The sequence below is a fragment of the Pelodiscus sinensis genome, chromosome 16, assembly GCF_049634645.1.
Source record: "Pelodiscus sinensis isolate JC-2024 chromosome 16, ASM4963464v1, whole genome shotgun sequence".
Classification (NCBI taxonomy): Eukaryota; Metazoa; Chordata; order Testudines; family Trionychidae; genus Pelodiscus; species Pelodiscus sinensis.
The window spans coordinates 20,690,348-20,702,156 of record NC_134726.1 but is presented as its reverse complement, the minus strand read 5'-3'; positions in this window follow the sequence as shown (position 1 = coordinate 20,702,156).

Below are 11,809 nucleotides of genomic sequence, written 5' to 3'. Positions count from 1 at the left end.
GCTCAGAACTGCAGATTGTAATTCTCAATGTATCCTTAGAAAGGGTTACAGCATGGGCAGCAGCAATGGAAGCTTCCCTACACAGCCTATCTAATGCTTTAGTCCTGACCAGGACGGTTGCAATATGTTCTTCATATTCCACGTTCATTCAGCCTGTGACTTCTCTGCTCGTCTTGCCAGCAAGCAGCAAATGAATGTGGATCGTAATGCGGGGTTTTGTGATAGGGACATCTGTTCACCAGGAAGCAAACTGAGAACATCAGCCATTCCCAGAGGATAATTATTTTAATTCACTACCAACGTGGTCCATATGCTACTTAACCTTATCTTGATTTTGATACTTTACAGAGGAAGATGAGTAGTTCCTAAGAAACACTTGGAGGGGAAAAAAAATCCAACTGGATAGGTCATCTTGAAATGATTTCCTGAAGATGTGTGGGTGAATCCTTCGGGTGTGAGATTTCTGTGGTAGGTTCCTTTGAAGAAATGCTGATTGAGTCATATGGCATGTCAGCTCTGGGAAGTTTAACATACATCTCACAGAGAAGTTAGAAATTGACATTACACAGTGAGGGGAGGATACTAAATCAGGATGTCTAGTGTGTCTAGTCCTGCTCCAACCAGGAATAAGATCATTTCCTGGAGGGAGGTTTTGCCCCAGAAACTTAGGTTGGCAGCCACTAAGCACATAAGAAACCTCAAGGAGTTGAGTAGCACACGGTAAATGAACAGGATGAGAATGCAGTCCAGGTAGAACAAAAATGTACATTCACAGTGTGATGCAAACACTGAATTCAGATTGCAGTTGAGTGGCAAAGCTGATTTAAAGACCAAACACTGTCTGCGCTGTACAGGACGTCAAATTTCTCCAGCACATGGTTGGTTGGTACCATGGCTTTTCATCTCATAGCACCACGCCACAGTCTTTCATTTCCTGTATCATTTACAAATCTGTTAGAGGATTCCACGTTACACAGCTGGATAAAATGATAAGCAGCAGGTCTGATATATAGTTGGACAAAGGCCTTGCCACCAAAGTGATTTTCCAGTGGCACATCAAGTTCATTATGCCAGTGATTTGTTACTCACAGTCACTGGCACCAGCATCTGAGTAGGTTTCTTTTACAAAGGTTTCTATCAGTGGACAGTTGACCCAGAAGTAGCCCAGGGACACTATTAGCAGACTGCTACTTTATTCTAAGAGGGTATGTCTAGACTTGCACCCTAGTTTGAAGGTTCCATCTAAACTAGCCAGGAGATGACGACTGCCGGGGTGTGTCCAAGTCCAGGCGTGGTAGCATTTGATTTTTATTTTTCCCATTGCAATAATTAACAGCAATTTGTACGCTGAAGATTTTTATATTTTTATTTTTACAAAAGTAGCTGGGAATCCAGGGTGGGTAGGGCAGGCGTTGGGATTAGTGCTGGCAGTAGGACTGGAGATGAGCCCCTGTATAGCCAGTGGCCCCAAGACACTGGGGTGCACGTCCTGGGATCCTGGCTGGGCACAGCAGAACCCCCCAGCCAGAACTGCAAGGAGGACGAACCTCTGGCTTTGAAGTGCTGCTAAACAGTTCCTAGCTGGAGATGGCTCCCACTCTCCTGGGTGGGCAGTGAGAGGAGGAGGCATGACAATGGGGCTGCAGAGGGCTCCCTGTAAAAGCCAAAGAGCTGGTGACAGCCAGTCCCTGCAGGCACAAGGCGTGGGGAAGGGTGTGGTCCTGGCAGGGTGGCATACAGCAGAGACCCTTAGTCTAAACTGTGCGGAGTAGCCTTTGGCCATCATCAAGGCCACCCCGCTGCTCCCTCCCTGGGTAGTCTGATGATTAAGTGCCCTCCCCTGAGAATAAAGGGTACACAGTCAGGCCCAGAGCAAGCTGCTGATCAGAGACACTCACTTAGGCTATGTCTAGACTGCAGGCTTCTTTCGAAAGAGCCTCTTTCAAAAGATCGCGTCTAGACTGCAGGCGGATCTTTCGAAAGAGAAATCCGCTTTTTCAAAAGAGAGCACCCAGCGAGTCTGGATGCTCTCTTTCGAAGACGGCCTATTTACATTGAAGAACGCCTTCTTTCGAAAGAGGAACTTTCGAAAGAAGGCATTCTTCCTCGTGAAACGAGGTTTACCGCCATCGAAAGAAAAGCCGCGTTCTTTCGAAATAATTTCGAAAGAACGCGGCTTGAGTCTGGACGCAGGGGAAGTTTTTTCGGGAAAAGGCTACTTTTCCCGAAAAAACCCCTGAGTCTGGACACGGCCTTAGGGTCAGAAGAAGCAAAGTGAGTCTTCTCAAGAGCATTGGAGCCACACATGAACCTGGCTGCCCCAAGTCCAGAGCAGGCAGGAAGGAAGGTGGGCAGTGTTAGGGATGGCCAGTCCACCTGAGATACAGAATTAAACTCAGCCTTCATCCTGGACTCAAACTTATCCCCAAAACACTTTGTTTTGGAGGCTGAAGTTAATTGACATTTAGAATAGATCCCAGTAATCTCAGAGCCTGCTCTTGATTTCCAGCTCAAAACTCCAGGTTCAAGACTGGTAGGTAGCAGATTTAAAACAAACAAAAGGAAGTATTTCTTCATGCAATGTGCAGTCAACCTGTGGAACTCCTTGCCAGAGGATGTTGTGAAGACTAGGACTTTAACAGAATTCAAAAAAGAGCTAGATTCATGAAAAATAGGTCAATGGCAATTAGCCAGGATGGGCAGGAATGGTGTTTCTAGCCTCGGTTTGTCAGAAGCTGAGAATGAGTGATAGGGTAGGGATCACTTGATGATTACCTGTTCTGTTCATCCCTCTGGGGCACCAGGCATTGGCCACTGTCAGAGATCAGGATACTGGGTTAGATGGACTTTTGGTCTGACTCAGCATGGCTGTTCTTATGTTTGGATGAAGTTCAGGAAAGCACCTGATTTTTGGGCCCATCACTGACCTCTGTGGTGTCCAACATACTAGTCACATGTGACTATTTGGCCAGTTGAGTGTGGCTAGGTAGCTTGAACAATGTGGCTATTTGGGCAGTTGAATGTGGCTAGTTTGCTATAGCAGTAGCTGCTATAGTGTTTACTGCTTCAGAACTCGAAGCCATATCCCGTTTAGCTATCACCAGACACTATGACATGCACAAATGAGACCACGAGAGCAAACAAATCTGGCAGCCCATGTTTTAGCCTGGCAGCCTGGGCATGTTGCCTGCAGCAAACTGGTCACTATTGCATCTCCTCTTACTAGTAGCCCTCAGGCAGGAGAGGTGGTTGTTTCTCAGTAACAGATCCTGGAGCTTGGAGAGATTGGGGGGAGGGGGTTGTATAACAAAGACCCTATTAATTTTAAGGGTAGACTTGCAGTTTTGCTACCCATGCATATTTCCTTCTTTTCTCCTGGAAATGAAGATGTTAATTGGAGATGACAGTTTTCACAAGTTTTCCCCACTAGCTGTATTTTTAGTGAAGTCATTCCACAGCGCAGCCCAATTCTTCCAGTACTTCAAACACTTTCCCAAGGGAACATTTTAACCTTTCTTTTGAAATGTTTGATGCCATTTGCGGGGGGCGGGGGGGAAAGTCCTTATTGACTTAACATCTATCAAGCATAGGCAGTTATGAATTCTAGCCTCTTCTTCTGAACTTGCAGAGGTTGGAGGCCCTATGAACACTGGTGGCTGATACTTTGTTTTATTAAACATCCAGCCATGAACTAACAATGAGCCTGAAGCACAAATCTGAATCTGGGGGAGGTTGGAGCCTGAACCCATAACTGGATGCAAATATGGTGACTGCCCCTTATCTCTATAATGGTCTGAGCAAAACAGGTAGATGGTATAAGCATTCAATGCTGCCATCATCCTTTAGAGCAGGGGTGGGCAAGATATGTCTTGCAGGCCAAATCCAGCCTACCAAGCTACCGGATCGAACCCGTGGACACCCTGCCAGGTTCCTCCAGCATGCAGCTGCCGCTGTTTTAAGTACAGGGCTGCTCTGTGTGGCTCTCTACTCTGGAGGAAGGTGGAGGCTTTGTGTGATCTCCTGCCCCTGGCCCAATCCTCAGCTCCTATTGGCTGGAAACAACCAGCCAATAGGAGCTGAGAGATTGACCTGGGGGACAGGGCCACGCAAGCCTCTCCCCCGCTTCCAGAGCTGAGAACCACATGGAGGGAACAGCCTGCATTTTCAAGCAGTCTGAGGCTGCAGCAGGCAGGGAGTCCAGCCTGCCTTGGTGGTGCTGCAGGGCTGCTGGCTGAGAGATGCTTAGGTAAGTGCCACAGCCTGCCTCTGGCACCTCTTCCCCCCTTGTGCTCCAACGCCCTCCCCAGTTCACCATCCTAACACTCTGCAACCCCCTGCCCCACATCACAACTCCCTCCCAGACTCTGTACACCCTCCTACACTCCTCCCCGAAGCCAGAATCCTCTCCTGCACCCAAAGTCCCTCTCAGACCTCACACCGTGCCCTACACCCCACTCCCTTGCCCCGTGCACCCTTCTGCACCCAACCTCCACCCTCGACCCTGCACCTCTCCCACAGAAAAGTGCAGTTCTTCATCACTTTCCAAAATCTTGGAGAGCCCCTCCTTCCCCCCCACCAAAAATGATTGCCCACTCCTGCTTTAGAGTCAAAGAAGAACGAGGAGGAGTGGGAAAGTGCTTTCTTCACAGAGCTTCTGTCTGAAGTAGAAGATGGTCTAGTCCTGTTCTTGGGACTTTGGTCAAGTAGTGGATCTCAGCCCCAACAATGAGCATCTGTATAACTCTAGATGCCACTGGTCCATTTACAGCAATAGCTTTTGCTACCAAGATGTTAATTGCACATGTGGGGAACACCTCATAACAGGAGAGCACAGGCATAAGAAAAGACATACTGGGACAATATAACAGGAATTAAAAGCACTTGCCAATGGAGACTTAGCTAGCAACAGCCAGTTATATAATAGCCTCTTTAGGGCTACAGCTGTTTGGCTCTGCCATTTTTAAAGGGCCAGTCCCAAAACATCATAGTAAGGGCAAAACCTTCTATCAGCGAGCAACCTCCCCATAAAGTGTGGCAACAGATTAAGGATGCAGGTGACAAATCTGAGGATTTGTCACAGATGGAGGTTTTGGAATTAATTGATAAACTTAACAGTACCAAGTCTCCAGGACCAGATGGCATTCACCCAAGAGTTCTGAATGAACTCAAATGTGAAATTGCGGAACTATTAACTATGGTTTGTAACCCATCCTTTAAATCAGTTTCTGTACCCAATGACTGGAAGATAGCTAATGTAATGCCAATATTTAAAAAGGGCTTTAGAGGCGATCCCGGCAATTACAGACAGGTAAGTCTAACGTCAGTACTGGGCAAATTAGTTGAAACAATAGTAAAGAATAAAATTGTCAGACACATAGAAGAACATAATTTGTTGGGCAAAAGTCAACATGGTTTCTGTAAAGGGAAATCATGTCTTACTAATCTATTAGAGTTCTTTGAAGGGGTCAACAAACATGTGGACAAGGGGGATCCAGTAGATCTAGTGTACTTAGATTTCCAGAAAGCCTTTGACAAGGTCCCTCACCAAAGGCTCTTACATAAATTAAGTTGTCATGGGATAAGAGGGAAGATCCTTTCATGGACTGAGAACTGGTTAAAAGACAGGAAACAAAGGGTAGGAATTAATGGTAAATTTTCAGAATGGAGAGGGGTAACTAGTGGTGTTCCCCAAGGGTCAGTCCTAGGACCAATCCTATTCAACTTATTCATAAATGAACTGGAGAAAGGAGTAAACAGTGAGGTGGCAAAGATTACAGATGATACTAAACTGCTCAAAGTAGTTAAGACCAAAGCAGACTGTGAAGAACTTCAAAAAGATCTCACAAAACTAAGTGATTGGGCAACAAAATGGCAAATGAAATTTAGTGTGGATAAGTGTAAAGTAATACACATTCGAAAAATTACCCCAACTATACATACAATATGATGTCGGCTAATTTAGCTAAAACTAATCAGGATAGAGATTATGGAGTCATCGTGGATAGTTCTCTGAAGACGTCCACGCAGTGTGCAGCGGCAGTCAAAAAAGCAAATAGGATGCTAGGAATCATTAAAAAAGGGATAGAGAATAAGATGGAGAATATCTTATTGCCCTTATATAAATCCATGGTATGCCCACATCTTGAATACTGCGTACAGATGTGGTCTCCTCATCTCAAAAAAGATATACTGGCATTAGAAAAGGTTCAGAGAAGGGCAACTAAAATGATCAGGGGTTTGGAACAGGTCCCATATGAGGAGAGATTAAAGAGACTAGAACTTTTCAGCTTGGAAAAAGGAGACTAAGTGGGGATATGATAGAGGTCTATACAAGCATGAGTGGTGTGGAGAAAGTGAATAAGGAAAAGTTTTTTACTTGTTCCCATAATATATGAACTAGGGGCCACCAAATGAAATTAATGGGCAGCAGATTTAAAACAAATAAAAGGACATTCTTCTTCACACAGCGCACAATCAGTCTGTGGAACTCCTTGCCTGAGGAGGTTGTGAAGGCTAGGGCTATAACAGGGTTTAAAAGAGAACTAGCTAAATTGATGGAGGTTAAGTCCATTAATGGCTATTAGCCAGTATGGGTAAGGAATGGTGTCCCTAGCTTCTGTATGTATGCAGGAGAGGGATCTCTTGATCATTACCTGTTCGGTTCACTCCCTCTGGGACATCTGGCATTGGCCACTGTTGGCAGACAGGGTACTGGGCTGGATGGACCTTTGGTCTGACCCAGTATGGCCATTCTTATGTTCTTAGGTTCAGGTGCAGCTGAGGAAGGTGCTGCTTCCTTGTTACCACAGAGTGTTAATCAAGTTGATTTTTTTCCGTATAGTCTGGCATTAGAAGTTGCACAAAATGCATTTTGTGGTGCTACAAATTATATTTCTGTGATCAAAGAGTGAAGCTGTAGAAACACACATAGCCACTGTAATCCCCAGGTCCTTTTCTGCAGAACTGCGACTTAGCCATTTGGTCCACAGCCTGTAACAATGCTTGGGATTCTTCTGTCCCAAGTGCAGGACTCTACACTTGTCTTTGTTGAACCGCATCAGATTTCTTTTGGCCCAATCCTCCAATCTGTCCAGGTCACTCTGGACCTTATCCCTGCCCTCCAGCGTATCTGCCTCTCCCCCTAGCTTAGCGTCATCTGCGAACTTCCTGAGAGTGCAATCCATCCCCTCATCCAGGTCATTAATAAAGATGTTGAACAAAACCAGTCCTAGAACAGATCCTTAGGGCACTCTGCTAGAAACTGACCGCCAACCTGACATTGAGCTGTTGATCACTACTCATTGGGCCCAACAGTCTAGCCAGCTTTCTATCCATCTTACAGTCCCTTTGTCCAATCCATATTCCCTTAACTAGCAGGCAAGAATATTTACCGTATCAAAAGCTTTGCTAAAGTCTAGGTATATCACATCCACTGACTTCCCCATATCCACAGAGCCAGTTACCTCATCATAGAAGTTAATCAGATTGGTCAGGCACAACTTGCCCTTCGTGAATCCATGCTGACTATTCCTGATCACTTTCCCCTCTTCCAAATGCTTCAAAATGGATTCCTTGAGGATCCCCTCCATGATTTTTCCAGGGACTGAAGTAAGGCTGACTGGTCTGTAGTTCCCTGGATTGTCCTTCTTCCCTTTTTAAAATATAGGCACCGCATTTGCCTTTTTCCAATCATCCGGGATCTCTCCCAATCTCCATGGGTTTTCAAAGATGATGGCCAAAGGCTCCGCAATGATATTTGCCAACTCTCTCATTACCCTCGGATGCATTAAACCCGGGTTCATGGATTTGTGTATGTTTAGCTTTTCTAAATAGCTCCTAACTTGTTCTTTCCCCACCAAGGGCTGTCCACCGCCTTCCCATACTGTGTTGCCTACTGTGTTTGTCTGGGAGCTGACCTTGTCCGTGAAGACAGAGGCAAAGAAAGGATTGAGTACTTCAGCTTTTCCCACATCATCTATCACTAGGTTACCTCCCTCATCCAGTAAGGGCCCCACACCCTCTCTGATCACCCTCTTACTGCTAACATGCCTGTAGAAACCTTTCTTGTTATTCTTCACATCTCTTGCTAGCTGCAATTCCAGTTAACCTTTCACCTTCCTGATAACTCCCCTGCATTCTCGAGCAACATATTTATACTCCTCCCTAGTCATCTGTCCAACTTTCCACTTTTTGTTAGCTTCCTTTTTGTGTTTAAGCTCATCAAGGATGTTCCCGGTAAGCCAATCTGGTCGCCTACTATATTTGCTTTTCTTGCTGCACATTGCGATGGTTTCTTCTTGTGCCTTTAATAAGTCTTCTTTAAAATACTGCCAGCTCTCTTGGACTCCTTTCCCCTTCATGTAAGCATCTCAGGGAATCCTTCCCATCAGTTTTCTGAGGGAGTCAAAGTCTGCTTTTCTAAAGCCCAGGGGTTGTATTTTCCTACTCTTCTTTCCTCCTTTGGTCAGGATCCTGAACTCTACCATCTCATGATTACTGCTTCCCAGGTTGTCACCCACTTCTACTTCCCCTATTAGTTCCTCTCTGTTTGTGAGCAGCAGGTCAAGCTGTGCATGGCCCCTGGTCTGTTCTTTCAGCACTTGTACGAAGAAATTATCCCCAACATTCTCCATAAACTTCCTGGATTGTCTGTGTACTGCTGTATTGGTCTCCCAACAGATGCCAGGGTGATTAAAGTCCCCCATGAGAACCAGGCCCTGCGATCTGGAAGCTTCTCTCAGTTGTCTGAAGAAAGCCTCGTCTACCTCATCCACCTGATCCGGCGGTCTATAGCAGACACCAACCACAACATCACTCCTGTTGCTTCCACCTCTAAACTTAACCCAAAGACTCTCAACAGGCTTTTCTCCCTCTAAATACTGGAGCTTGACATGAAGCTTGTGTACACTGGGGCCAACAGACTTGCTGGGCCCCTGGGAAGGTGCAGAGGGAACCTGGCTCTGTGCTCCTATAAGGGGGGGGGGGAACTTGGTGGCAGCCCTCAGTGTTTACTTGAGCATGCCACCCTCACCCCACCCAAGCAGCCCTCAGAGCAGCCACACTGTGCAGCACTCCAGCAGCAATTTCAAGGGCCCGGGGCTCCAGCTGCTGCAACAGTGGCAGGCAGGAACTCAAAGCCATCTTGAATCACTGGGCCCTGGGGCAGTTACCCCCCACCCATGAGTAGGGAATTCCCTAAGCTGCTGCTCCTCAGCTAATGACCCCTGGAACTCACAGACAGGGTGGTTGCTTACGTACTTGATTCCCCAGATTGGGCCCCTGAGCATTGATATTTTGCTCACTTGTTGGATCCAAATACGTTTTGTTCTCCTCGCTATGATTAGTGCACTGCTATGATTAGTGATTTGTATATACAATTTTATTGGTTATGTATAACAGAGTTCCCATGTCATATACAAAGAAAAGGCTCTGAACAATCATATTCATTACAAAATGTACTGGCACGTGAATTCCACTCTGATTAGTTCAAGAAATCAATCCAAGCAAACCTTAAACTACAGATCACTTTTAACCCATTGACATCTAGGTAGAAATGAGCGACAGAGAGGCAGGGTAGTCTCATGGGGTATGTCTACACTACAGCGCTAATTCGAACTAACGCATCCAGACTAAAAAACTAGTTCGAATTAGCGTTTTGCTAATTCGAATTAGCATGTCCACATTAAGTGGACCCTGAACCGGGGTTAAGGATGGCCGGAAGCAGTGCCGGCAGGGCATCAGATGAGGACTTAGAGCGTGGAGCTGCTGCCTCAGGCTAGCCGAGGGCTGTGCTTAAAGGGACCCAACCCCCACCCCGGACAGACAGTTCTCAGGGGTGCCCCGCTTGCAAAGCAGTCCTGGCTTGGAGTGCCCTGAGTGCCCACACTGGGCACATCACAGCACTCGGCCATCAGCCCGGCTGCACTTGCCGCAGGCTGCCATCTGGGGAGAGGGGGCAATTGGGGGGCTGCAGGAGAGCTTCCACCCCCAGAAGCCCGCAGAGCCAGCCCAGTCCTCCCCATCAGGGGCTCGTAGCCCATTCCTCCCTCACCTCCTTCCACTTATACTTCCCTAGCCCCCCTTCCTGATGTACAAAATAAAGGACAATTGTGTTCAAAAATAGAATCTCTCTTTATTGAACAAAACTGGGGGAGACTGGGAAAAGGAGGTGGGAGAGGGGAAGAGAGGGTGGGAGAAGGGAGGGCAACTAAAATGATCAGGGGTTTGGAACAGGTCCCATATGAAGAGAGGCTAAAGAGACTGGGACTTTTCAGTTTAGAAAAGAGGAGACTGAGGGGGGATAGGATAGAGGTCTATAAAAGCATGAGTGGGGTGGAGAGGGTCCATACAGAAAAGTTCCCATAATAGAAGGACTAGAGGACACCAAAGGAAAGGAATGGGTAGCAGGCTTCAAACTAGTAAGAGAAAGTTGTTCTTCACAAAGCAAAGAGTCAACCTGTGGAACTCCTTGCTGTAGGAGGCTGTGAAGGCTAGAACTAGAACAGAGTTTAAAGAGAAGTGAGATAAAGTCATGGAGGTTGGGTCCATGGAGTGGTATTAGCCAGGGGGTAGGAGTGGTGTCCCTGGCCAAAGTTTGTGGAAGGCTGGAGAGGGATGGCACGAGACAAATGGCTTGGTCACTGTCTTCGGTCCATCCCCTCCAGGGTCCCTAGGGTTGGCCGCTGACGGCAGACAGACTACTGGGCTAGATGGACCTTTGGTCTGACCCAGTACGGCCATTGTAAGCTCAGGGCTCAGGGTTGGGGGTCTCAGTGGACCACCTTGATTTTCATGCACACCTGCTCCTGGGTGGCCAGGCTGGCAGCTCTCCTGCCCTAGCCGGCCACTTTCCTGTGCCTAGTGCGGAGGTCGTGGACGAGGTCCATGATATCCGCACTAGACCAGGCGGGTGCCCGCCTCTTGCGGTCCCGGGCAAGCTCCTGGGAGCCGCCAGCCTGGTCCCGGGAAGAGGGGGAGAGCTGGGGGGCATCGGGTGGCTGGCTCGAGCTGTGCCAGGAGCAGGGTCTGCTGGCTGGGTGCTGGCAGGCTTGCACCTGGCACCTGGCACTGGCACTGTAGCCAGCCCGTGCCCCTTTAAGGGCTCTGGGGCCGGGAGGGGGGCAATAGAGTTTCCCTGGTGTTGGCCAGAGTGGCCACCAGGGAAAGCTGGGGAGGGCTAGCCTCCCACTAGTTCGAATTAAGGGGCTACACACCCCTTAATTCGAACTAGTAAGTTTGAACTAGGCTTAGTCCTCGTAAAATGAGGTTTACCTAGTTCGAACTAAGCGCTCCGCTAGTTCGAATTAAGTTTGAACTAGCGGTTTGCTAGTGTAGCGCCTATCAAAGTTAATTCGAACTAACATCCGTTAGTTCGAATTAACTTTGTAGCGTAGACATACTCATGAATAGAATACAGAACCAGAACTCAGATGACTTGGCTTCTTTTCCTGATGCTGCTATTACTAGACTTCTGGATGGCCATGGGCAAGACACTTCCCTTTCTTGTGGTTCAGTTTCCTTATTTTTAAACTGGGGATAATGCTCCTGACCTCCCTTTTGTTTCAAGGTCTCCTGATGAAAAGCACTTTGTCTGTGAGCTCCCTCTACTGTCCTTGTAATCAAGCAGTAATCATGGATATGAGCTCTGCAGTTCTTAACTCACCAGCCTATGGAAAAGAAAGGACTAAGTAAAACAGATGAGCAAGAAAACACATCTGCTGCATCTACAAATCATGGTGATCCTCTCCTCCACAGCTGTTTTGTTACTGATGTATTCTACATCATTATTAAATGTGTCAGCCACAGTCCT